The sequence below is a fragment of the Balaenoptera borealis genome (assembly GCF_965194805.1).
Source record: "Balaenoptera borealis genome assembly, chromosome: 9".
Taxonomy (NCBI): domain Eukaryota; kingdom Metazoa; phylum Chordata; class Mammalia; order Artiodactyla; family Balaenopteridae; genus Balaenoptera; species Balaenoptera borealis.
In genome coordinates this window covers 116,173,535-116,200,335 of record NC_138873.1, presented here as the reverse complement: position 1 = coordinate 116,200,335, position 26,801 = coordinate 116,173,535, and the positions used below count along the sequence as shown (strand labels likewise).

The window sequence follows — 26,801 nt, the reverse complement described above, 5'->3', positions numbered from 1 at the left end:
ACTTTTATAGGCACTGGGAAAATGTCAGTGAATGAATCAAAAAAAAAAAAAAAATCCCTGCTCTCAAGGAGCTTGTATTGAGAGTATAGTATTCATTTTTAAATGTGTTTTTTTAATAAATAAATATAATAGTGTAAATATAAAATATATAAACATAAAACATAAAATAAAATATTAACTAAATATAATAAATATCAATATTATAAATATAAACATACACACATAAATAATATGGCATAATGCAAAGGCAACTTTCTTGTAATCAGGAGATGTGGATTTTAATTTTGATTTTTGCCTCTGAACAACTTTATGACTTTTAAAAATTTACATAACTTCCCTGGGTGCACATTTACTAGTCTGTGAAACAAGGGGAATAGACTACACCTATATGATTCAGTATGAAAGCATGCCAGCCCTGGAATCAGTCATTCCTCTTAGAAGCCCTGGTTCCTTCCTTTCTGTAGGGAATGACATGAGAGAACAAGGTCTTGGCACTCACTATACTTGTTGTTTTGCTTCCAGGGCCCTTTCACTTGACAGAACTCTTCCTGTTTCTTTTCCTTAAAAGTGTCCATCTTCTCCCATTTATCTGAGTCATCCCTACCTATTTCTGATTCTTTCATCCTGTTTGCTTCCTTTTTGCACTTGGAGTACTCCGTTACTGTACCAATCCCAACCCTCATTCCTGATTTGCCCTTCTTCTACAGATCCAAAACAGGTTCTCTGTTATTCTTAGGAAAGTTGGTACATGTTGACTTATTTCTTTTCTTCTTTCCTTCTGGGCCCTGGAAAGTGGATCAGCCTACTTTTCTTTTTTTTTTTTTTGCTGGGTATATGGTTGGATTGTGATTTACTCTATTTCACACTTTCATCTCTCCAGTTCTTATATCAAATCGGTCTGCTAGAGTGCAATATTCTTCCAGTAGTGGTTTAGCCCTTTTTTCCTGTTACAATTTTCTGAACTAAATCCTTTTATTTTTTAATTTTTTTTGGCCACACCGCATGGCTTGAGGGATCTTAGTTCCCCAACCAGGGATTGAACCCAGGCCCACAGCTGTGAAAGCTCAAAGTCCTAACCACTGGCCTGCCAGGGAATTTCCCTTTTACTTCCTTTTAGTTTAAAATTTGTTCATGAAGTCACTCATTTATATATGTGTCATGACTATGCTTGGTATTCCAGATAATAAGGTGAAAGAGACACACCCTGCAGTGGTAATTCTAATCAAAGTCCATGACACCAAAATATTGATCATTGTTTTCACTTGGTGATAGATACATGGAGACTCATTATACTAGTCTCTCTATTTTTCCGTCTGTTTGAACATTTTCATAATAAAGAGTTAAATTAAAAAAACACCCCGGGCTTCCCTGGTGGCGCAGTGGTTGAGAATCTGCCTGCTGATGCAGGGGACACGGGTTCGAGCCCTGGTCTGGGAAGATCCCACATGCCGTGGAGCAGCTGGGCCCGTGAGCCACAACTGCTGAGCCTGCGCTCTAGAGCCTGTGCTCCGCAACAAGAGAGGCCGCGATAGTGAGAGGCCTGCGCACCGCGATGAAGAGTGGCCCCCGCTCGCCGCAACTAGAGAAAGCCCTCGCACAGAAACGAAGACCCAACACAGCCAAAAAAATAAATAAATAATAATTAAAAGGTGCTAATAACTTAAAAAAACAAACAAACAAAAAACAAACAAAAAAAACACCCCAAGTGCCAAGAATGCATCTTATAAAGTCACCTCAGTTTGTTATCAGAATATTTTGCTGAGCAATAGCCATCTCACCATTGGTCAGAAGGTCAATTAGGGATATTTCTTATTTCACAGAGAATGTATGTAGAGTTTTAATTTTTTAATTTTTTATTTTTATTGAAATATAGTTGCTTTACAATGTTGTGTTAGTTCTGGGTGTACAGCAAAGTTATTCAGTTATACATATATATAATCTCTATTTTTTATTTTTATTTATTTTTTTAAAATCGATATTAATTTAGTCCACGTCTATTTATTTATTTGTTTGTTTATTTATTTGGCTGTGTTGGGTCTTTGTTGCTGTGCGCAGGCTTTCTCTAGTTGCGGTGAGTGGGGGCTACTCTTCATTGTGGTGCGCGGGCTTCTCATTGTGGTGGCTTCTCCTGTTGCGGAGCATGGGCTCTAGGCTCGTGGGCTTCAGTAGTTGCAGCACGTGGGCTCAGTAGTTGTGACATGTGGGCCCTGGAGCGCGCAGGCTGCGGTAGTTGTGGTGCGTGGGCTCAGTAGCTGCGGCATGTGAGCTCTAGGGCACCCGGGCTTCAGTAGTTGTGGTGTGCAGGCTTAGTTGCTCCACGGCATGTGGGATCTTCCCAGACCAGGGACTGAACCCATGTCCGCTGCATTGGCAGGCAGATTCCTAACCACTGTGCCACCAGGGAAGTCCTGATATCTCAATTCTTTTTTAGCTTCTTTTCCATTATAGGTTATTACAAGGTATTAAATATAGTTCCCTGTGCAATACAATAACACCTTGTTGTTTATCTATTTTTATATATGGTAGTGTGTATCTGTTAATCCCAAACTCCTAATTTATCCTTCCTCCCCACCCTTTCCCCTTTGGTAACCATAAGTGTGTTTTCTATGTCTGTGAGCCATTTCTGTTTTGTAAATAAGTTCATTTGTATCATTTTTTTAGATTCCACATATAAGTGATATCATGTGATACTTGTCTTTCTCTGTCTGACTTACTTCACTTAGTATGATAATCTCTAGGTCCATCCATGTTGCTGCAAATGGCATTATTTCATTCTTTTTTATGGCTAATATTCCATTGTGTATATATACCACATTCAATCGTCGATGGACATTTAGGTTGCTTCCATGTACTGGCTATTGTAAATAGTGCTGCAATGAACATTGGGGTGCATGTATCTTTTTGAATTAGAGTTTTCTTCAGATATATGCCCTGAAGTGGGATTGCTGGATCTATGGTAACTCTATTTTTAGTTTTTTTAAGGAACCTCCCTCCATACTGTTTTCCATAGTGGCTGCATCGATTTACATTCTCACCAACAGTGTAGGAGAGTTCCTTTTTCATTTTTTAAAGTGAATATATGACTATATGTAGTTAACAGATTCTGTGATGTAGGTACCCTCAAATAAATTGCTTCCTCCCTTCAAAAAGGGTTCTAAAATTCACATTTATATTATGCATTTATGCAACCATGGAAGGCTGGTCTTGACACCAGGATATAGTGCTATCCTTATATTTGCAACACCCTCAACCATTGCCTATTTGACAGTGGTGGACCCTTCTGTGTGTAGATGACCTGTGTTCCAACCATGCTGATTCTCCAGTCCACCCATCTCCAGAGCTGAGCTGTCTGCAGGAGTTAAAGCAGCAGACTCCACACACATCCTCTCATCTGCTGTTCAGTCCTCAGGGCTGTGCTGTCTCCTTCCTCGCAGGTGTGGCTCATTTGAGTGAAACTCATTTGACCCTCATAGCAAGTCAATGCGCTGGTGTTTAAAATTAGTTTTCTTGTTTAGGAGATTCTCATCTATGATACTCATTTGCCTTGTAAACATTTTCTCCCTTGATGATTCCAAGGAAAACAAGAGCCCAGTCAGACTTGAATGATCATGTCTTAAATCAGTGAAATTCAAAATAATAAACTGTAATATACATAATCGTTTGTCCATTCCAGCCTGATTAATTCCAAACTCCCCACAATCAGGGTAACTTTTCTCCTGGAAGCATTCTGGAAAAAGTTTTGCATGCCAAATGGGACACATAAATGAATAATTGTCTTGTAAAATATTAAAATTGACTTAAAAAAGTATTCTCTGGATATCTAATGTTTGCTGGCTGAAGCAAGTTGTGTCCTAGCAAGCTTATCCACTACTAATTACAATGCATTTTCCTCCAGTGCTCATTTAGTCCAAATGTAAATATTCCAAACATAATTACCCTCAGAAGGTTACTGCCTGGTAATGTTTGCTACAATCTGGGAACATTCCCAGTGGAATAGCTCCAGTTCTCTCATTTCTCTGTTAAATAGCTCCCCACATTTTTTTTTTCCATTTTACAGATGTTTTTGAAAATCTTTGCTGGATGCTTTTTGTTGCTCAATAAGAATTTTAAACCTTTTATATTTTAATAATAATTTGGAAAACTCAACATCTTCTCCATAGTCATCAATTTTAACTTTTCGTGTCACGAACCACTAAAATGATCATGAACTAAAAAGGAAAAAAATTAAATAGGTATCAATTTTAATAAAAATTAAAATGTGACTCACATTATAATTCTGTGTATCTTCTTTTCCCAATCATCTTATTTATCATGATTTAATTTTGAAGTTATCTATAAAATATTATAAATATAAATTGCAGGTACTCTTTTATATCTGCTGATTAAAACAAACAAATCATGTTTTTTAATCCAAGTTTATTGCAATGTATATAATAGCATTCTACTTGGACACCTAGGAGTCTATAATTATGCATGTGGTCTGGGTAGAAATATAAATTGGCAATTGTTATTTTATATATTTCTCACATAGGCAGAAAAGCATGAATTGTTATAAAAACAAATATGTTACTTTCTGAGTTTTCAAAAGTACTTTATCTTTTTCTAATCACAGAAGTTAAACATGTTCGTAATAGACAAATCAGAACATATATTTAAAAAACAAACACAAAAAATTCCAGTAGTTCCATCATCCAAAAACAGAGTTAATATTTTTGCACATTTATTATGCTTTTGTATTGAAGTTTGTTTCTTTTTAAAACTTATCATATTATTTCCTCTCCTCATTGTAAATTTTACATTTTTAATGTTTCCAAAGTTTAATCATATACCATGATATTTAATCACATTACTATTTATGGTATCTTCAATTTTCTTTTTTAAATACTTTTGTGATTATTGTACATTTGCACATTATAAGTTTTGTATACAGGAATTTCTTCAAGGAGAATAATTCTAAAAGTGGAATTATTGGGTTGGGAGATACAGTCATTTTAAGATTTTTGATGTACTACTAACAAAATGGTTTAAACCAGTTTATACTACCAGAGAGTCTGAGAGTGCCTGTTTTAATACCTCCTTACCAGCATTCAGTATTTTTATTCTTGAAATAAGAAATAAGTGGAGAGAAAATGGAATCTACTTGGATTTAATCATTTCATTCTGAAAAAATTTTAAAGCCTTCTAATGACGTCAGACTTTTCTATATTTCTAACATGCATTAATTTCTCTTTGGGCAACTGTCTATTCATATCTTTTGTTTATATGTTTACTGGAGACTTCTTTCACTATTTTTAATTTTAGAAAGCTTCCTCCTTGCAGAAATCTGATATTTCATTTTATGCTTGCTTTTTATATTTTGAATTTTACATTTAATTCGTAAATTCATTTGGTATGCATTTAATGAAATAGTATAAGGTATGGGTTATAAATAGTGATCTCTAAGCCCGTGACTTTCCCTAGAGTCATTTAATGAATAATTCTTTCTTTTTTTTGATTTGAGAAGTTTTCCTTATCATATATTTTAATTTGTGTTAGTACTATTATAAAAATTGTGGTAGCGCTCTAACATTTTAATGTTTGAACATGTTATATTTCTCCTCATAATTATTATTTTTCATTTTTAAACTTACTTTGCATGTTTATTCATCTAAATATGTTTTAAGATTCTTTTGAAAAAAATTTTTAAATGGTTTTGGACTATCAGTGAGCCTATAAATCAATTTGGGATGATTTGACACCTTTAAATTATTCAGTTTTCCTTTCCAGGGACATGGTATATTTTTAGCTTTTTCTTTATGTAGGTCATGAAATGTAACTATTGTGAATGAACTATCTTGTCTTCTACATTATCTAGCCAGATATTGGTAGATATCTGATAACAATATCTGTAATAACAATATTTATCTATATAATAATATCTATCTCTTTCATTGTCCAACTAGATATTGCCAGGTACCTAATAATAATATAATAATACCTATGTTCACTGAGGTTTACTTGGGGTTTACTAAACAATTATGTTATTTAATTTTCAAAAAAGTCTGAGGAAGTGGACATTTTGGTTTCCATTTTACAAGTAAGGAAGCTAAAACTTAGAGCAATTGAGTAACTTGCCCCAGTTTGCAGCTTCTGAGTGACAGAGCCAAGTCTCTCTGACCTCTGACCTCAAAGTCTGTGCTATTAACCACACCACTCTGCAGTAGGAAAGTTATTCCATTTTATATTTTTGACTTATACTCTGATGGACTGAATTTTAGGATTGAGAGGAAAGTACATTTGACTTACAGATTTCAAGTCAGCATTCTTTATTCCCTGTTGCAGACTCCTCAATAAATCCTCTATTGAATTTCAAAGAATACTCCAGAAACAAGAATGACTCAAATGACTGCCAGTAGAACTTGTCAAAAGAAGATTAGAAAGGCTCTATTAATATTTTTGCACATATTATGTCCTTAGCACAAACTTCGTGATTTAAAAATTTTGTCTCTCTCCCACCCCTGGAATTTCTTATATACAAAAAGCTTCTAGACACTTCCAGAAACTTCTATTTAATTTTTTGTTATACATTAGACAGCTATCATAATGACATAGTATTAATATACCTACTATGGTCACAACAGGAAAAATAAGAGGGAAAGACAGGTCATTTGCCTCTTCAAAGGCCATTGAAAATTATACTCATGAGCTCAACACAGCTCAATTGACCACATAATTTAAAATGACCATTAAGAAATGGATGAGGGAGTTCCCTGGTGGTGCAGTGGTTAAGAATCTGCCTGCCAAAGCAGGGGACATGGGTTCGAGCCCTGGTCTGGGAAGATACCACATGCAGTGGAGCGACTAAGCCCACGAGCCACAACTAGTGAAGCCCACGTGCCTAGAGCCTGTGCTCTACAACAAGAGAAGCCACCACAATGAGAAGGCCGCGCACCGCAACGAAGAGTAGCCCCCGCTCACCGCAACTAGAGAAAGCCCGCACGTGCAGCAACGAAGACCTAACGCAGCCAAAAATAAAATAAATAAATAAATCCATTTAAAAAAAAAAAAAAGAAATGGATGGTACATAATAGCTTCTGAACAATAACTGTAGCATTTCTTCAGAATGAAGAAGAGTCCTTAAAAAATGGGACCAGACCTTATAATTTTCTCAGAGACCTGTTCATTATCAAAGATACTTAATGGAAGAGGAAGGAAAATGGCTCAGTGTTACAAGATTAAGTCATCCAGGATCTTTGGAATTCTGATGGTTTCCGTCCATCATGGCTGCAAAAGTCACCCTTCTTATTTTTGATATATCATGTTTGCATGCTTGTCCACGTGGTAAAAAAAAAAAAAAAAAGAAACCAAACAAACCAAAACATACACTGAATTTTTGGGTCCCTTCTTTTCACTGGGCCACAAGTATGGATTATCTTTATTTAGATGGTAACCTTTTTCTTTTGCACTCAGTTCTTCTGAACATGTGTGTATCTTGTCTAAAACTGAGGTTTTGTTGTGAGTTTGAAGAGGTTCATTGGAATCCAGTCTTGCAAAATATTTCCACGTGTAAGAAAACATACAAACACCATCTTCCTCAACATTCTGTAATTTTGATCAGAGTGACATTGGGACGGGCAGGTATGAACTCAGAGGCCATGGCAGATTAGATGGTAAAACTAGAAATTTGTTGCTTGACTTGCATCAGCTGTGAACTCCATCTTTTCTTTCTTCACTCGGTTGTGTACACTCTATAAATGCTTCTCAAAGGAAAATTCCAGCAGTGACTGAGAAGTGGCTTCCATACCCAAACTGAACTCTTTGGGAGATGGGAGTCTCTCTGGTCTAGTGCAACACAATTAAAAGTCTGAATCACCAAGGCAATGAGCGGTTGATTGCAAACCTTTTGGCATAGCATCTCATGCTTAGAGTAACTGCAATCTGAAATACTGCAGTCATTATGAGAATCATGTAACCTATTTTAAATATCAAATAACCATTAGAGCATGCTCAGAAGTTAGTCGTAAAATTCATAGATGTAGATCCTCTGTTTTGACAGCTGAGAACATTCCCAAAGTAGCCTTGGATTCTCCTCAACCAGTACTTTTCAAACTTTACTGTGTGTACAAATCACCTCGATGAAGGTTTTTATTCTGTAGCTCTGGGGTGGGGCCTGAGATTCTAAGTGATGTGCAGAGATACTGACACTGCTTGTTTGTGGACTCCACTTTGAGAAGCAAGATCTTGGCCAAAAGAATCCCAGCTGACATTTAGATAAACCACTGAGAAGGTAGCCATGACTCCCTTAATATTTCAATAGCTTCTACTGCTCCATTATATAGCAAAGAATTTGAGGGGTGAGGCTTTGTAACTCCTAAGAACTTGCACATAATTCGAAATCTCTTTATAGCCTGCAATGAAAAAAGCACACCAGAGGATCTGTAAAAAAAGTCCTTCAAAAAAGTAACATTCCCCATTATTTTATAAACTATAAATGGAGTAAAACCTTTAAAAATTGTGAATCACTATGTTGTACACCTGAAACTTACATAATGTTGTACATCAACTATACCTTAATAAAAAAATTAAAAATAAATAAAGTCTTGGCAATGGGGGAAAAACGTAAACAGTCCTTCAAATTTTGAAACATTGCAAAAATATTCTTAATTGGCCTTCATCAGGGTGCCTTGAAATGATAGATATTTCTAAAGGGCCTCTTTCTCTGTAGTAGGCTGGCATGCTTCCCTTTTGATGTTCAATTAACACTGCATCTTTGACTACTGACTTTTGTAGAAAATCTTTGCTGGATATTGCCTGAAAGAATATGCTCTTCTGGGACATTGGCAGAAAAAGTATTAAAAGAAAGGCTTAGAGATAGACGCCATGGTCATGATATTGAAGTCCCTGTAAGACAGGTTTGCTGGAGGCACTGATAGTTGTGCCAGCATGGAGACTGCTAGAAAAGGCACCCACTATGGTAATCAGTTACTTTCTGATAATATTCTGCACTAACCACACCATATGTGGTGACCATCCCCATAGAAGACCTTAGCCTGCATGGTCTTGACTTGACCGCTTGTAGGAACAGCCGTCAGGTGGTCGTGGAGCTAACTCTGTAAGATCATGTCCGGTTTGTGTGAGACAGGACCACCAGTGCAAAAGCAGGAAGCAGCAGCTCCAGGAAGAGTATGTCCTAATGGGGAGGGTCTCATTGGTGGTCTCTGCAGCGGTCAGGTTTTTCTCTTGGTTGTTTTAAATAAGGGAGGAAAATGGATATGCATGTCTCATCCTACAGAAAAATCTAGAGAAGCAGAGGATCTCAGTGGGGGAAAGTCCATGAGTGGCTCAGTAAACCCATGGCTGGTCAAACCCTCCATTTTGTGTACGTGCAGAAATCATTTTACGTCCTCCTATTACGTGCAGAAATCATTCCTTTCTGAAACCACTGCCAGCCTCCTCTCTTCAGGTCCAGTGTTTGCCTCTTCCTGCTACCAGTAGTTGCAAAGTCCAGCCTTCCCTCTTGGCCTCCTCCCTTCAGATACATGTTATTTTAAATTCTTTATCTGCATGTATAATACTTTACAGCAAACCCATGGTCATTACTTTGTGTGTTTTGAGAGCCTATTTTTTTCTTTAAAAAATTTTTAAAATTTATTTTTAATTAAAATTTTTATTTAAAAAGCTTTTTTAATTTTAATTTTATTTTTTATTGAAGTATAGTTGATTTACAGTGTTGTATTAGTTTCAGGTGTGCAACAAAGTGATTCAGTTATACGTATATATAGCTCTATTCTTTTTCAGATTCTTTTTCCTTGTAGGTTATTATAAAATATTGAGTATAGTTCCCTGGGCTATACGGTAGGCATGACATTTTCCTAATAATGATTTTTTCTCTATGACAGAAGAAATAGAGATAGGAAGCTTGGAAAATGTAGAATTGTAGAAAATCCAAAATTGTCCATAATTCTTATCATTCAAAAACAACCACTATTAACATTTTAGTGTATTTTTTCTGTTTTCCTCTTACCAAGCATTTAAACATTTGTTTTTATTAAAGCAATATAAAAACTTAGAAAACCTTTTAAATTATACAAACTTTGTAAATTATACAAACTTCTTCTTCTTGCCACTCCCCCCACCTCCTATGCCAAGTGTCACTTCCCGGGGATAATCATTTTCATCAGTAGTCTACTCACTGTTTGTAAGGGATGTTTGTTTGTTTGTGGTGGTTACTCCTTAACCTCAAATAATACATTTCATTTCTATTTCTTTTATTTATTTTTTTTATTTAAAATTTTTTTTTTAATTTTTAATTTTTTGTAATTGAAGTATAGTTGATTTACAATGTTGTGTTAGTTCCAGGTGTACAGCATCACTTGTATTTCTTGACTTATTAATTTTAGGTAGTATTCATCAACTTGTCATGAAAGATGAGGAAATTAGAACACCTACAGATACTCTGCCTTTGTCCTTCCTGAGTTTTGTTAAATTTTTAAAATTGTTGACATTTATAATGTTTATATTGTCTCGTGGCTTTAAGGAGATCTTCCATGCTGTGTTTATAGGTTGAGTTTGGAAATATAAACCCAGGGGAAAGAGAGGGAAAAGGGAGTGGGGAGGACCCAACAGTCTCAGTACTTCTTATTTATTTATTTATTTTTAAATTTATTTATTTATTTATTTATATTTTTGGCTGCATTGGGTCTTCGTTGCTGCGTGCGGGCTTTCTCTAGTTGCAGTGAGCGGGGGCTACTCTTCGTTGCGGTGCATGGGCTTCTCATTGCAGTGGCTTCTCTTGCGGCAGAGCACGGGCTCTAGGGGTTCAGTAGTTGTGGTTCACGAGCTCTAGAGCGCAGGCTCAGTAGTTGTGGCGCACGGGCTTAGTTGCTCCACGGCATGTGGGATCTTCCCGGACCAGGGATCGAACCCATGTGCCCTGCATTGGCAGGCGGATTCTTAACCACTGTGCCACCAGGGAAGTCCTCTCAGTACTTCTTTAATTAGTTACACTGATAATATCCCCATCCTGAACTGACTTTTGCCAGTGTTGCCTCTGAACTTGGAATTTCTCTGGGCCTCCTTTAGAAAGGACTCCTCTTACCTATGAACTTCTGGACTGTAGTTTTTCACTCCTCTCTTTGCCCCTTCAGTCTGATCCTAATTAGTTTCTGTCTTCTAGGACTTCTGCAAACTTCTGGTCAGCTGCTAGCTACCTCCATCCCGTGGAGATATATTATGTTTTTAATCTTCAAAAATGTTTTTAAAAAATCTATGTGATGGGTCTTCTGTTATTTCCCTGTGACTTTAGGGAGCAGGGGGTTCGATATGTATGTTCAGTCCACTACTTGGCAACACTAGGAATAACTTCCCCTGTATGGCATTGGGTGGTTTCAGCCATATTATGATAAGCCTAATATCTTACTAATTGAATTAACTTAATTTAGCTCTTAATACAAACAAGATCACATCACGTAGGATCATGTCAATATTTATTCAGATGCCAGGACCCAAAGCTCCCTCTTCCCCTTCGTCTCTGTCTTCTGCTAGTGGCTCTGCCTCCTCCCATTTTCTTCTCTTAGATCCATTCTTATCCTAACTACCTCCTGTGTGGTTCCCATAAATGCACCCTGCAAAAACTGAAGGGAAATTGAGGAGTAATTATGTCCCATTCCTACTTAAAATTACATTAATTTATTTTTAAGTACTTATTTAGCACCCTGTACTTAAGTACTTACTGGGCCCTGTTCAAGGTACCAGGCATACGACAGAGGATGAAACAGTGACAAACACCCACCCTTGTGGTGCTTATATTCTAAAAGGCAGAGACATGTTATATCCTGTAGGACTGCAGCCATCAGCTCCACACAATTGGCAAACACTAGAAGGATAAAACGTTTAATGCTGCCAGCTTAGTAAACACATCATCGAAACTCCTGGCTGGCTTACTGATACCCCAAACTGTTCTAATGAATTACTAGGTAGTCAGTGGATATTTAATAATGATAAAAATAATCACATTAAAAGAACAAATAAATATTATAATTCAATTCTTCAAATTTGAAAGCAACATCTATGTCCTACAACAGAGTAATGGTTAAAAACTTGTGACATATCTGTAAAATGGAAATATGCAGCTATTATAAATAATATTTATAAAGTTGTTTTGAGCGTGTGAAGATTTTTTTAAGATGATGAGAAAATTGTTATAAGTGAAAAAAATCACATATAAAATTGTGTACATAGTTAGATTCTGTATGTTAATCAAGCTGTCTCAATATTCAAAAATACAACAGTATCACTGCTTTCAACTGTGCTCTCTTCAATTCCAGATTAACATCTTGGACAGATTCCATAACACTGTGGTTACTTTCAGGTTTTGAAGTATAGTCTAGTTTTAAACCTTCAGTCTCATTTCTGATTCAATTTCTTTTCCTTCCCTCGTGCAGTGGAAGCTGGAACTCTGAACACAACAGAAGTAGGGGAGGCCGTACGGCTGGCTCTGGACAATGGAGGCGGTCAGCATCCACCTCCTTTTGTGAATGGCCCACGGGTCACAGGTGGGGAGGCATCACTTGTCTCTCTGGTTCGTCGTGTTCTTGTCCGATGCCAATGCCTCAGAGGATGAGATGGTCTCCAGAGAGGTGAAGTGTGGGTCCCTTGGGGCAATGCTCAGCTTTCCCCAGGTCCCCTCTGTTGCTGTGGGGAAGAGAAGGGCAAACTAGACTTCCTTCAGGTCGCCCAGCTGTTTGCCCTCCCAGCTTCTCTGGGTTGTGCATCTACCACACATCTGCCTCCGGGGCAGCCCCATGCTCTTCTGCTTCTCCTCTAACTCTCCACTCCTTCCCTGGAATAATGAGACTTCGGGTGTCCCTGCCATGTCCTTTAAAATCATGGCCAACTGATTGGGGGCAGGAGCCTTCACCTTCTTCTAGGCATACTGTATCTTCAAGCCTTATTGGGAGTGGTTTTTCTACTCTCAGCTTCAGACATTTCTAGACTAGAAATGGACATTAGTCTCTATGCATGCCCCATAAACAATGGAAGACACTCCCAAAGCCATCTCCAATGCCTTATTCCAATGGCAGCACAAAGTTACAAAGGGGCTGCAACTTAGCAGGCGTCAGTCAGGGAGCGAGATGCTAGTCTCCTCTTCTTCAAGTTACCTGTGAATTGTTCTCCTGGACTTCTTCCCCTCACCCCTTAGGTGAGGCCCAAAGGCCCAAAGGCCTTTCCTTTGGTGAGATGAAGGCAAAGAAAGGAGTTTCCTAGGGTGGTGGTTGGTAAGGGTAAGATTGCTTCTATACTTTTTAATAAGCCCTTGTAAAAGGTTTTGAGTCCTAATTATTTACGGCTCTTTAGAGAATGATCTCAGCTTTGGGCAGTAGCCACAATTCTGGACTAACAGGAAAAAAATCCCATGCAACATTTCACTAAGCAGGAAGTGGGTAAGGGGAAGACTAGAGACACTTTCAAGTTTAATAACTTTTATCCCACTATTTGTATTATCTGAAAAAAAGGTCTTCTCAATTCATCCAACTCTTGCAGTTTTCTTAAATGTCTTAGGTATTGTCCTAGTGTCAGAGTCTGCCTGGCATCTGTTCCCAGTTATTAACGTTGGTGTTATAGACTGGACCAAAGCTTATGAAATGGCTACCCGGTTCTCCCTAACCTTCTACCTGGTCCAGATACCATGACCTTAACCCCACTCTTGTCCTGTCACTAGGAGCAGGCAACTGGCCACTATGCCTTTGACAAGAAGAAGTAGAGTTCCAGGATGCCAAACAGGACAAGTGGGATCTTGCTCCCTGCTGTCTGATTTCTCACCGGAGCTTTCACAGCCGGGTCCCTCGTTCTTATCTCGGGATCCAGTATGGTGAATTGCATTATTACTGCTGTTCATCCACAGCCTGCACTTGCCCTGGGTGTCCTGCTTTGCCTCTGAATTTTCAGGAAGGGCGTCCTGTGCACGTCAGCTTCCCTAAACTCTAATGCTAGATCGTGACCTATCACTAGCTTCTGCCCATGCCGGTTCACTAAAACTTCTTTCACCAAGGATAAGAACAGCCATGAATTGCAATATTTTAAAAAATTGTAGCAAAATACACATAAATATATATAAACTTTACCATGTTAAGTGTACAGTTCAGTGGCACTAAGTAAATTCAAATGTATAACCATCAACATTGTCTATTTCCAGAAGGTTTTCATTGTCTTAAACAAAAATTCTGTATCCATTAGACAGTAACTCCCATTCCCTCCCTGCCCTTTTGCTGCTGGCTACCTCGGTTCCACTATCTGTCTCTCTGAGCTTGCCTATTCTGGATATTTCATATGATATTAATGTTTTTCCCAAGGCTTACTCACCTCTGGTTACACTGATCATTGAGTGCCAGATTTTTTTTTTGTTTTCTGTTCTTTTTTTCTTTTTTTTTAATTGAAGTATAGTTGGTGTACAGTATTATATGCTACAGGTATACAATATAGTGACTTACGATTTTTAAAGGTTATACTCCATTTATAGTTGTTATAAAATATTGGCTATATTCCTTGTGTTGTACAATATATCCCTATAGCTTATTTTATACCTAATAGTTTGTACCTCTTACTCCCCTGCCCCTATCTTGCCCCACCCCCCTTCCCTCTCCCAACTGGAAACCTCTAGTTTGTTCCCTATATCTGTGAGTCTGTTTCCTTTTTCTTATATTCACTAGTTTATATTTTTAGATTCCACATATAAGTGATATCATATAGTTTTTGTCTTTCTCTGTCTGACATTTCTCTTAACATAATGCCCTCCAAGTCCATCCATGTTGCTGCAAATGGCAAACTTTCATTCTTTTTTATGGGTGAGGGGAATTCCGTTGTATATACATACCATATCTTCTTTATCCATTCATTTGTTGATGAACACTTAGGTTGCTTCCTTATCTTCGCAATTGCAAATAATGCTGCTGTGAACATTGGGGTGCATGTATCTTTTCAAATTAGTGTTTTTGTTTTCTTTGGATATATACCCAGGAGTGGAATTGCTGGCTCATAAGGTAGTTCTGTTTTTAGTTTTTTGAGAAACCTCCATACTGTTTTCCACAGTGGCTGCACCAATTTACATTCCTACCAACATTGTACGAGGGTTCCCTTTTCTCCACATCCTCGCCAACATTTGCTGTTTTTTTAAAAATGATCAGCAAGTATTAGCAAAGTGCTAAAAACTGCCACCAGGCTGAGATTTTCTGTTTCGTTAATTGAGAAAGATTGGAAGCCAGTTATGTAATACTATACCTGTAGACCACTTAAGTGATTTCATGTGCCACTAGTATTAAGAGGCCAACATTTTGGGCAGTACTACTTTGTAAATGTTTTACAGTTTGCTCATGTTTTCCCTAGTGTTATGTAGGTTCTCCAAACTTTACTTAGCCTAATATAAGTTCCTTATATATATGTAGTGAGAAGAAACTTTAAATATCTTTTATAATTCCTTTTCCTTTGGAATCATATTTTTGAAATTATTTTCCTATTGATTTAATTATCAAGAAAAAATTGCAGTTGCTGAGATCAAAAAGATTATTCGACTTTACCAGGGCAAAAAAGGTTAAAAAAAAAAAAAAAAAGGAAAGAAAGAAAAGAGAAAGCATGTTAATTCTTCTTTAATAATTCAAGATTTCAGTGGTCCAAAAGTATTGGGGGAAAAAAATCACCTGAGTAATAAAGCATGCATCATTTGAACGGATTAAAGTTCAAATCACTGCAAAGCAGCTTATTTTTCTTCCATCACCATGGATACAAAAGGACAGCTCAAGTGCAGGCATCTGACATCACAAGCATGTCCAAACAGGCCAGGGGGGAGAGCGGAGCCACAAAGGAATGGAAGAAAAGCCACGAAGGGAGGGGAGGAAGAGGCAGAGGGAAAGGGTTATTGTTAAAATGATAAATCAGAAGTTCGGTTGGGAGGATTAAATAGGTGGAGGCACGAGGCCAGCTGAGAAGCTTGGAGACCAGCGGTTGTTTACACTGACCTTTAAATACCTTCTTAGCCAGAAATAGAACCAGAGGGAGACTGAGAGGAGGTATATCAGATCATTCGCTACTCAAACGGCGATTTCAGTAGTTTCATTTGTTCCCCTTATTTTATTTTTAGACTTTAATTTTAACTAATGTTCTAAAGCTTTCACTTGCCTGGCCAGTGGTTAAGACTCCGCAGAGGCTCAGGTTTGATCCCTGGTCCGGGAAGTAAGATCCTGCATGCCGCGCGGCTCTGTCAAAACAAACAAAAAACAAAAAAGCCTCAATCCCCAAAGTAGCTGAAATCTCCAAATAACAGCTGAAAAGACTCAATGGGACCAGTACCCACAGGACAATAGAAAGTGGTAAATATTGAGACGCATTGCTAGGTATTAAGTTCTTCTTCATGAACAGACACAATTTTTACTATTTTAAATTTTTTATTAACTTAAAATTTTGTTTCCTATAAAGCGACAATGAGTGCGTCTTATTCTCAGGTTGCTGCCTAGCGTATAAAGACCTGGACTTGGAAACTCTGGGTTGGGAGGTGTGCTGGTCAAGGTATAGCAACCGGTTCTCTGGGGAAAGCCCTGATTTGTAGCGTTTGCTGATTTCTGTGGTTTAAATATTTTCGCCATGCCTGATTTCCAGCTACTGTCGTGATGTCAGCTGGCTTAGAAACTTTCTGAAAGTGCTAACAGGTGGCTCTTGGGAGGCAGTACCAGCGAGCTCTCGCAGGTCATTGATGGGTTTCTGTGGCAGCTCTGACACCAGCTTGCCCTGGGACTCCAAGCACCTCACAAGACCTCAGTTTCCTCATGGGATGAAGGGGTTGGAACTGGACTTAAACTTTGGTTGTTAAAATTCTGTGTTGGTTTGCCCTGGTGATTTGAGAGAGGATTCTTGGGGGCCTGCTTCTGGGAGGGGTTTGGGAGATCCTCACGTGCACTTTCCCTTTGCACGGCTATCCTGACTCTATCATAGAGTATATATATATATATATTTTTTCCTTTATTTAAAATTGAAGTATAGTTGATTTACCATGTCATGTTAATTTCAGGTATACAGCACACTGATTCAGTTATACATATATATATTCTTTTTCAGATTCTTTCCCCTTATAGATTATTACATAACACTGAGTAGAGTTCCCTGTGCTATACAGTAGGTCCTTGTTGATTATCTATTATATGTATAGTAGTATATATATGTAAATCCCATCCTCCTAATTTATCCACCCCCCCCTTCCCTTTTGGTAACCATAAGTTTATTTTCTATGTTTGTGGGTCTCTTTCTGTTTTATAAATAAGCTCATTTGTATTTTTTTTTTTTAGATTCCACATATAAATGGTATCATATGATATTTGTCTTTGTCTGGCTTACTTCACTTAGTATGATAATCTCTAGGTCCATCCATGTTGCTGCAAATGGCATTATTTCATTCTCTTTTATGGCTGAGCACATTGTATATATGTACCACATCTTCTTTAATCATTCGTCTGTCAGTGGACACTTGGGTTGTTTCCATGTCTTGGCTATTGTAAATAGTACTGCCATGAACACTGGGGTGCATGTATCTTTTCAAATTATAGTTTTCTCTGGATATATGCCCAGGAGTGGGATTGCTGGATCATATGATAACTCTATTTTTAGTTTTATAAGGAACCTCCATACTGTTTTCCATAGTGGCTATACCAATTTACATTCCCATCAACAGCGTAGAAGGGTTCCTTTTTGTCATAGAGTATATTTTAGATTTTTGTGTAACCTACTGTTTGAAAAGAAGCCTCTATTACTACGGGAAAAAAATCAGAAAGCCACTTGAATAATTGATCTTAAAGACCCCCTTCCATTTATGAAAATTGATGATTCTGTGAAACTAAAAATGTGAGTCAAACACAAATATAATGATGTCTGTGGATTGAACTGTACTCACAATAGTACTTTCTTTTTCTTGGTTAAATCTTAAACTAAACAGTGGCTGAAAGAGTCAACCATACCTGAGTGGAGTTGTACCCATGGAATCATAGACTTTAAAATGAGAAGAACTTAGAGGTGATTTCCTCCAAGGGTTTCAGATATGCCCAAGGGGTTCATCCAAGTCCCCTCAGAAGATGCTCTGTGTGTGTGTGCATGTGTATGCACAAACACGTGTGTATGCTAAACAGGTTGTGAGCCACTTGTACCCCTCCCTCCCCATTGGCATTCCTCCTTCAACAGAGAAGCACATCTTATGTTTTAAATATTGGCCTTCCATTCAAGATTTCCCTTGAGGAAAGGGTTCCGATGTGTGTATGGGGGAAAGAGGAAGACTGGGAAGGAAGTAAAGACAAATGATTAATGCCATTTGCTTTGTTTTAAAGAAGAAGAATTCCTTGTCCTCTATCCCACAACCAGTAAGAGGCTGAGTCATGTCTAAAATTCAGGTCTTTAAGTTTTCAGACTATTATTTCCCTTTTCAGAAGCTGACTACCTTCCTATTACATGCCTGTGGGTAAATAGTCTAACCCTATATTGCCCAATAGGGTAGCCACAACCCACTGTTGAGTACTTGAAGTGTGGCTGGTCTGAGATGTGTTGTAACTGTAAAATAGACACTTAAGTGTCAAAGTCTTAGTAGAAAAAAATGTGAAATATCTCATTGATAATTTTAAAATATCGATTGCATGTTGAAAATGATAATACTTTGGATATATTATGTTAAATGAGATATATTGTAAAAATTCCATTTTCTAAAACTTATTTTAGCATGAGTACTAGACAGTTTAAAATTAAACATGTGGCTCACATTATGGGTCTATTAGACAAATCTGACTTAACCTTGGGGTCAGTTTCCTCATCTATTGAAAGTGGAAAGTATCTGCCCTTTCTATTTCTCAGGATTGTTTTAAAAGCAAATGAGGTAATCTTTGTGAAAGTGCTATGCAAAATGCTACACAAATCTCAGATCCTACTCCAAGGCATTTTAATGCTCTTTGGGTCACCCATTGTGTTAGTTCCTCCTCGGAAAGTTTTGTGGAGTGTTTTCTTTGTTATTGTTTATATGTTTTTGGAGGGTGGGGCAGGGGGAGGTAAAGTAATAGTGTAGGCTACAAACATAATAATGAGCACATTCACTCAGTCTTCTCATTTATATTCTGTGTGTGCACTGAGTCTGTTAACTCAGCCTCAGTACTGAGCCGTATAAATGGTAGATGCTATACTTACATGCTGTGAGGATCTCAGCTTGAGCCGTAGACCTCAGAATCCTCCTGGGAAAGAACTTTCCCAAGGGGAAAAGGGTAAAGTACAGCTACCTTGATCAAGAGCTGTCAGAGAAGGTAGAGTCTCACTAGAGCACTCAAATCCATGCCAGTCCAACTCCCTACTGTGTTTGTATGATAAGGCAAGAGAAATGAAAGCCCTGTTTCACTAAATTATGTAAAACATCTGGGCATAATGAGTGTCTTAGTCAGTGTGGGCTGCTATAACAAAAATACTGTACCATAGACTGGGTGGCTTAAACAACATTAATTTATTTCTCACAGTTCTGGAAGCTAAGAAGTCAAGATCAAGATGGCAGCAGATCTGGTGTCTGGTGAGAACCCACTTCCTGGTTTGCAGGTAGCTGTCTCGTTGTATCCTCACATGGCAGAGTGCTAGCTTTCTGGCCTCTTCTTATAAGAGCACTAATCCCATTTGTGAGGGCTCCACCCTCATGACCTGATCACCTCCTAAAGGCCCCATTTCCTAATACCATCACATTGGGGATTAGATTTCAACATATGAATTTTCAGGGATTCACAAACATTCAGTCTATAACAGCAAGAAACACTTAACTGGGATCCATGTAACAGAGAGTGACACATAAGGAAGGGAGCATATCACTTTCACCTCCAAAGCTTGGCTCTAGAACACTAGGTCAGGATGCTGTTGGGAAAATAGAAACTGCACTAGGTTTAAATAGAGGGTATTTGGGAATTCCCTGGCAGTCCAGTGGTTAGGACTTCACGTTCTCACTGCCGAGGGTGTGGGTTCAGTCCCTGGTCGGGGAACTAAGATCCCTCAAGCCGTGCTGTGCGGCAATAAATAAATAAATATAAGTAAGTGAGAGTATTTAATACAGGGAACTGGTACGCAGGTGTTGAAAGGCTGAAAGATCACAAAGGGATCACCAAGATAACCCAGATATTTGTAACTGCAAAAAGCAATTACCTGTATGGATTAAAGGAATAAACAAAGAGAGGTGGGGTCACTAGAACCTAGGGACTCAGAGAAAAGGCCCCACAGGTCTGGTATCTACACCCAGAGGAGAGAGCTCTAGGTATCTAGTCCTAGGAGCAGCAAAAGACATGTCAGACTAGAGCCAACTGCTTCTACTGCTGGAGCAATACTGATAGGAACAGGGACATGAAGAAGGAACGCCTCTCTCCTCACCACCTGCCTTCTAAACTTTCCCCAATGCCTTCTGCTACCAGAACCTGACAGTGAGCCAACTCACAAGGGAGTCTGGGAAATGCAGTTAGCCAAGTCCTAGTCCCAGCATCACATAGTAGAATACAGAAAGGCAGGCTAGGAACTGAGAAGCAATAGGCATATAATGGGCACTATTCCAGTTCAACTTTGGCACTGACATAGTGGTGGTATTTAGTGAATCAGTAACACAGCCACCAGTGGAAACTGCCGGGTTCTGGAGAGAAAGGGGATAGACTAACCATGATAGGGCAGTGGTCCTATTGTCTTTCCTAAGAAGGATTACCATTGAAGGTAATGGTGTTTGTAAGTAGGAGACACTCTCTGGGAAGTCTCATAAATTACTGGTGGGGAAGTCTTTTGACAGTGGAGGGTCAGCTATAAATCAGAAGGGGTCAAAGGACAACAAAATTTGGCTGATCTGATCTGTATTTACAGACTGGGGAAATTAGAATTACATGTGCTTTTCTAAAAAGAACTTTAAAAAACACCAGACCATCTGAACCTATTTTTAAAAAACACCAGACCATCTGAACCTATTTGAATAAAATTATTATCACTTTTGGGGACATCTATTGGTTTTGTCCCGTATTCCTTCTTCTAGTAACGGCATTCCAGTTTTCCTTTGGAGAAGCACCTCTCTCAGCTCTTCTGGGTGAACATAAAAATACAGGTGACTTGATCATACCCTTTCCACCTCCCCACCCCAAGGAGCCACTTGGCCACAGTAATTAGTTCATGTTCAGGTACGAGCAGAGTTAATACCAGGATTTCTGCTGGACCAATCAGAAAAGAGGTGTTCTTTTTCCTATGGGGTTGCTAGATGAATAGAATGTAAGTTTGGCGCTTTGGTGGTCAAACTTGGCAGGGAAAGCCTGCCTGACACAAAACCTACACATAAAAAAGTACATGCAAGAGACAAAGAGAAAACAAAATTTTAATATCAATAACATTGAGCACTTGGATCCAACCATATTTGGAGCTGGGTTTACTTCTAGATTTTTCTATCATATAAAACAATCTATTCTTGTTTTTTACTAAGCTATTTTAAAAAATTGAGGTAAAGTTCACATACAGTGAAAAACACCTATCTTAATTATAAATTTTGATGAGTTTTGATAAAGGAAACACTCTTTTAACTACCTCCTCAGTCAAGATATAGTGTATTTACATCACTCTTTCACTCCTTTCCAGTCTATCCCTACCCCACCCCCATAGTCTACTGTTCTGATTTTCACCAGTTAAGATGAACTTCGCCTGTTTTTTAACTGATTATTAATGGAAATATACAGAATATATGCTTTTGTGTCTGACTTCTGCTCAACATCATGCCTTTGAAATTCATCCATGTTGACCAGTAGTTAATTCTGTTGATGACCAGCATTACATTGTAAGGATAATATTGGATTTAAAAATTTTATTCTCATGTTAATGGATATTTGGGTTGTTTCCTGTTTTGCCTAATATGAATAAAACTGCTATAAACACTATTGATTAATTATTTTTTGAATATTTTTTTTTATATCTCTAGTGTAAATATCTTGGCATGAAATTACTGGGTCATGTTATAAATGTATGTTTAACTTCCTAAGAAATGCTGTCTGCATTTTCACCTGGATGTCCCAAAGATATCTCAAACATGGTCCCCAAACCACTTATTACTGTCTTTTATCTCACACTTGCCCTTCTGTACTCACCGTCTTTGGTGAAGGGTACCAGGCGTCTTCTCCAGGAATTTGGGGTCAACCTGGGATTCTTCTTCCCCATCACCCTCCCACATACAATCAGTCACCCAAACTTATAACATAGGTAGTACACACCCATTTTCTTTCTCTCCCTACTACAATTGCAGTATAACATAGTACAGTCATTTTCAAACTTTCTTTTTACTTTGAGCCATAGTAATACCACATTATAGATATATAAAAATCACTGAAACAGAAGTTTCATAAAATGATACTTATCCTTCCTGTACACAATATACTCTGGTATTTTCTGTTCTCCTCTATATCCATTAAAAAAATGTGGTTATAAACCGTAAATTGATTTGATGATTCATTAATAAACCACAAAAACAGGTGGTTGAAAGCCCGGATCCTAGAGTCAGACAGGGATTTAAACCCCTACTCCGCTATTTTCTAACTGTAACCCTGGGCAAAGCACTTAGCCTTTTTCAGCCCCAGGCTTCATTTGTAACAAACAAACAACAAAAATAATACTATATCAGAGTCGTAGTAAGGATTAAATTGGGTTGCAGCAAGGATTAAAGTGAGTATGTAAAACTGTATGCCCTGGGCCAGGAATAGAAGATGCTCACTTGCTATTGGTCAATATTGCTCCCTTGATCAATATTAGTTGATTCAGGCCCTCCTCATTTCTTGCCTATGTTACTAGCCCCTTCCTGAAGTTTTAAAGGTCTTAGCTGACCTTTCTGCTTCTAGTCTCACCCTGCACGATGCCACTGGGATAATCTTTCTAAAGTGCAGATCAAACCATATCAGTCCAGAAATTCATCAGTCACTACCTATGGTGTTTGGGATTAAATACAAGCTTAAAGAAGCATTTATACACCTCTAGCCTTTGCCTCCTATCCATCCATACAATGGAGAAGGGGCTACTCCCTTTCTAAGTGTATGCTCTACCTTTCCCCATGCCCTCCCCCATGATGTTTACTAAACGATTTGCCCTGCCTTTGGGCATACACTGCCCTGCCTGGGTATATACTGATTTATTTCTACCTTATTTATCTTCCCATTTCTGGTTAGCTTTATGTGACATAAGCTCTAATCCAAGAGTAATTTCTCTGGGAATCATATCTGGGCCACCAGGCTGCGTTAAGAGTCCCTTCTTCAAGTCCCCTTAGCACCTTAGGTATATCTTTATAATTGCCCTTATTACATAGATGACCTGCAATCAGAAAAACTTATCTTTCTTGTTCATTAGACAGCAGGCAGCTGGAAGACAAGGACTTCATTTTTCATCTCTGTATTCCCCAAGTACTCAGTATGTATTTAATGAATGAACGAAGGTTTCTACCTCAGAAATTTCCCATTGCAGTTCTGCTATGCCATTTTCCTGTTTTCACTGGAGAAATAGCTAGAACTCCAAAGTAGTAAAAACACTTTTTTCTTTACCTAGGATATTTATTGTCAATTAAAAAGACAGTCACTGATTATAATAGAATCTCCTTATTTTCAGTTGAGAACAGGCAATTATCCACTAAGAAAACTATACTAACATTCTCCCTTTCAAATCTAACAATGTGAATACAAATAGAATTACATTTTCCTTCAATGTTAGTCCTGCTGCGTTGGAGACAGCATTTGATCTGTAGGTCAATTTACTTAAAGATGTAATTGTGGAGTAACAAAATATGAAAACATGTATTAAAAACTAGCTTAAACCAGCTTTTGATTTAGTTCTTTCTATGCAAAACAAAAGCAGAAGCCCCCCAAATTCAAATAAACTCTTAAGAAATAGAGGAACTATTAATGATTTACTCACCAATTATGAAAGAAAAATACTAGTAAACATCTCAATAGCTTTATTTTTCTCCACTAACAAAATAATTAACTTGTAAATTTCATCAAGTGATCAAATAAGATTTATCCTTTAAAGAAATAGTCAGAGTATCAGCTTTCTGTACTGCAAAGACAAATAATAACAAAAATCAATTAGACTAAATTTGTTTTTATAAGAGCAGACTACTTTCTGTGTCCCCAGTTTTACTGTTCTTTATACACTACTCAAGTTTTCTTAAGCCATTCCATTTTTTTAAACATCTGGTGTATTAGATAATGTTTAAAAGTTAATATTATGTGTTGACAACCCACTATTTACCTGGAATTTATAAATAAATTTAAAATTTTCTAGCAATATGGACACCGAACAGTTAGATTTAGAATTTTCGAATTTTGTATTACTTATCACAAAAGGTAAAATATATAAGAACATATATAACTTTATATATATATATTCTTTTTTTAAAGAATTGTATTAAATGGACAACTGAACTTTAGCTAAGAATAATTATATGCTGGTGTACTTTCTAAGTTGTGATTATTTCTAGTATGCCCATTTTAAATTATAGTCATTGTAATTTCTAGATTGTCTACAGTTGGAAAGTCTACTTACTAGTCTATTAATTTTATGAAGCTTCTAACAAATTGTTCAAACACTTAAGTTTCCCCATATGCAAAATGGGAATAAGTCTACTGGTAAGCATTTCTAGGAAGATTTTAATTGATATCATCTGTATCATTGCCACATTGTATTAAACAAGGCAATCAGAGTCCTGCAAAAAGTTAACATTCAGTTAAATCTGGAGATATTGCAATAACAATATAAGCCCAAAAATATTAAAAATAAAACTCCAAAGTGCTTAATAATTATTAACATAAATTTTTTCATAAACATAATCTTTAAAAATAATAAGTCTGGTTCCTGTTGCTTATAATTTCAAGTGGCAGAAATGTAAAGATGTAACTTTGTTGGCTTTGTTTCCTTTTTTTTTTTTTGAAAAGCAGAATTCTATGTAGTATATAGTGAAATGAAATGGCAAATGATATAATCTTAAGAAATTCCAGCCCTATCAAAATATCAAAACCATGTAAAATCACAAAAACATTTGAAATTATCTCCTATTTTGGGATAACCTTTTTAAAAATTAGTTCAATAAACTGATTCTTAACTTCTGTAGGTTTATAAATTATTGTGGTCTTTTTCCTAGGTCCAATAAATTGATAGTCACTGTTATTCCAAATATGATAGAGTGAATAAAACTGTACATTGTAAAGATCTTGAAAATGTGTTACATACAATTAGACAATTTTGTGGAGACTCCTGAACTTTTAAATTCTTTCTTGCTTGCCAGCAACTCTATTAACCTGTAGGTGAAACACAGGTTAAAGGCCTTAAATTTGAAACCTGGAATTTAGCTGACCTTGGCTTGAATCCTGACCCCACCACTTACTACTTTAGTATCTAGTGGTAGATCCTTTAACCTTTCAGAATCTGGTTCCTCAGGTAGAACGATGAATAACAATACCAGTCTAGAACCTGGATGAAGCCAGAATATTACACTGACTAGCACATTGTTACTGCTGAATAAATATTGTTTCATTCTCAGCTCTCCTTGAGTGCTAGCAAACCCCAGTTTGACTATTTGGGGAGAGACTCTTTTTGTTTTTGTTTTTTAATCCAGTCACAGGATGTTTTTTGACTCTTTATAGCAACTTCCTTTAAAAGTAATCCATCAGTGCGTTTACTGAGCTACATAGTATTAACTTTAACGGAGTAATAACCAGTGAACTAGTTCAACGAAGAGTATTAGCATATTTAAACAAATTAATGAAAAGCTATTTCCGTGCAGTTTCTGGTATTACTCATCTTAATTTTTTTTACTAACAGATGATTACTGTCTTCTACCGATTATTGCGCATAGAGACGATTGCATTTAATTATGGTATTGTTTAGGTGGGTTAATCTTTAACTTGAAGTAAAATATATTGACAGGGTAAAATGAAAGGTTTGAAACAGTGCAAGTCGAAAACAAGGTCAAGCAAGAAACGGAATTACCGTAATTCATGGTCAGAAGATTGATTAGAACGCCTTTGCCTTCAAGAATTAGATTCTCTGCACAATGAAGGTGCTAGAGAAATTAACAAAGGCGAGAACAGCGGAGTATGGTGTTAAACCATCTTGATAATCAGAAGGCTCAGAAAGGCTTGAAAGAAACTTCATCGCAGAGAGGATTTTCTTTTTACCTTCCCTGCCTCCCAAAATTAATGCCGTTTAATACACTGTCAATTATTTTTGAAGGGAAAATATGCCTTAAAGCAGCTCTCAGTAGGTTACTGACGTGCGCCACAAATGTCATTCCGCCTCAAACCCCTTCCAAAACCTAACAATCACTTTTAAGCCTAATTCGGGGCGCTTTCGTGCTTCACTAAAGCCAGGTCTTCGAGGCAGGAGCATCAGTACACTTACTCCACATCCTCCTGAAAATCAGCAATTTCAGTGCTAAGACAAGAGAAGCGACTAGCTATTTGTTTCTAATTTCTAATTTAAAACCAAGCGATTTCCAAAAACGATTCGAGACAATTTTCAATGTTTTCAATTACGCAGTCGCTCATTTCTACAATTCACTTCAGGTAAACCCTTTCCTCTCCGCCCTCGCCCTTCACCTCCCACCACCCAGGGCCCTAGACCCTCTGCAGCCGCCCCTGGCTTCGCGCAGCTTAAAGGGCCGGGCGCGCTTCTCCGAGCTTCGGCGTGCACGACTTCACCACTCTCCGTAGCCTCTACAGCCAGAGCGGTCAACCAATGGCCGCCTACTCTCGTACTAATCGTTCCGCCTTCCGGTTCCACTGAAG

General features: G+C 37.6%; 1 long non-coding RNA gene across 1 annotated transcript; it reads right to left on the bottom strand.

Annotated features, from left to right (window-relative positions):
- Positions 1 to 806: 806 nt before the first annotated feature.
- Positions 807 to 26,793, bottom strand: LOC309634741. The gene is made up of 2 exons (XR_014248393.1): positions 20,964 to 26,793; positions 807 to 20,932 (listed from the first exon to the last, which is right to left on the bottom strand). It is a non-coding gene; the product is annotated as an uncharacterized lncRNA (long non-coding RNA).
- Positions 26,794 to 26,801: the final 8 nt, after the last annotated feature.